This window comes from Pinus tabuliformis, chromosome 7, assembly GCF_031772625.1.
Source record: "Pinus tabuliformis cultivar Carrire ecotype Pingquan chromosome 7, CPIR1, whole genome shotgun sequence".
In the NCBI taxonomy this organism is placed as follows: Eukaryota; Viridiplantae; Streptophyta; class Pinopsida; order Pinales; family Pinaceae; genus Pinus; species Pinus tabuliformis.
The window spans coordinates 1,632,660,150-1,632,662,152 of record NC_142293.1 but is presented as its reverse complement, the minus strand read 5'-3'; positions in this window follow the sequence as shown (position 1 = coordinate 1,632,662,152).

Sequence of the window (2,003 nt, the reverse complement as noted above, 5' to 3'; positions counted from 1 at the left end):
GTAAAGTCCATTTCTGGGCTTACCCAAAGAGTCCCCATCAAAATCTACCAGCTCATAGGCCCCTTTTTCTAGCTTTCGCTTGACAATGTAGGGTCCATGCCACATGGGAAGGAATTTTCCAGCACCTAATTTATCGTTAGCTTGATCATATAGTAGCACTAGGTCTCCTTCCGAAAAATTACGAGGGGTCACGTTACGATCATACTGAGCTTTCATCCTTTTTGCGTGAGTCTCGATTGCCAAAGCAGCGTCACGTCGAGTCTCATCTAATTTAGCTAAGTATAAGAGACGCTTCTCCTCTTCGGAAGTAGCTGGAAGTAATTTGATAGCCATTTGAAGTGATGGGATTTCGCATTCAATGGGCAACACTGCTTCCAAACCATAAACTAGTTGGAAAGGAGTGAACCCTGTTGATGTTTTTACTGAGGTTTGGTATGCCCAAAGTGCTGAAAATAACATGTTATGCCAATTCGATCGATGAATACCAATGATTCGTCAGATCATGATAACTAGAACTTTGTTGATGGATTCAACCAAACCATTTGCTTGAGGATAATAAGGAGTAGAACTATCATGACGTAAACCAAGCTGGCTTGTAAGTTCTGTCATCATAATGTTTCGAAAATGGCACCCATGGTCAGTGATTATCGCTTGTGGGACACCAAACCTAGTAATAATATGATTGAATACGAAAATCGCTGATGTCTTTCCGCTTGCCTCGAATGTAGGCATCGCCTCGGCCCACTTAGTAAAATAATCAACCGCAAGGATGATATACGCATGCCCCCCGGCCGAGTGAGGGTTACATGTAATAAAATCGATACCCCATTTAGCAAAAGGACCAACGAAAATTATAGGGTGGAGAGGAGCAGGTGGTGCGCGCATATTGTGATCAAACACTTGATAGTTGTGGCATTTCCGGACCGCAATGATACAATCTTTAAACATGGACGGCCAGAAATAGCCAGCACGCAACACCTTCTGAGCTGTGGCATACCCAGACATATGACCGCCACATGCTCCAGAATGACAGTCATTCAGAACCCTTTCTGCCTCTTCGTGAGTTAAGCAACGACGAAAAACTAAGTCCGCCCCACGACGATAAAGAGTGTCTCCAATAATTCTGTACTGTTGGGACTGGAATCGAATTTTCTGGCGTTCCGACTTTGAAGCTTCGGGCCGAAAGGATTGGGTTTGTAGATAGACAATTATATCCCCATACCACGGATCTAAAGTGCTGATAAGAAACAAAGGTTCGTCCGCAATGGGTTCCTCTGCCACAGTTTCCGTGTCAGCACGCGGGAAGTCACACATCAATTCCACAAAAACTAAGGATTTCTTAGACTTGGACTTCTCGAACTCCAAATTGAACTCCTACAGGATAACAATCCATTTGGAGTACTTGCCCCCTAGCAATTTTTTAGTCAAAATATAGATCATAGGGTTGCAATCCAAAATCACTGTAGTTTGACGGAGAAGAATGTAATGACGAAAACGCTGGACAGCCTGAATAGCTGCCAGGGCCAATTTCTCCACATGCGAATATTTTAGCTCAGTGGGGTTTAACGTCCTACTAAGATAATGTATCACATGTTCTGTTCCGAATTCATCTTCCTGAACAAAGACCATTCCAATGGTGGAGTGGGAGGCGGCGAGATAAAAAAGTAATCCTGGTTGTAGTCGGGAGGATGCAGCAACGGTGCATGGGTTAACGCGTGCTTAAGTGCATCAAAAGATTTCTGAGCTATCTCATCCCAAGAAAATTGAGCGTTTTGTTTCAACAACCAGGTGAAACGCCTTGTAACCTCGACGTAGTTAGGAATGAATCGACGTAAAAAGTTTGCTTTCCCCTGCAAACTTTGGAGTTGGCGAGACTCGAAGGAGGAGGCAATTTGATGATGGCTTCGACCTTCGAGGGATCGACGCGGATACCGGCTTTTGAAACGACAAATCCTAGCAATCGTCCCACTTCTATGCAGAAGACACATTTGTGTGGGTTCAAC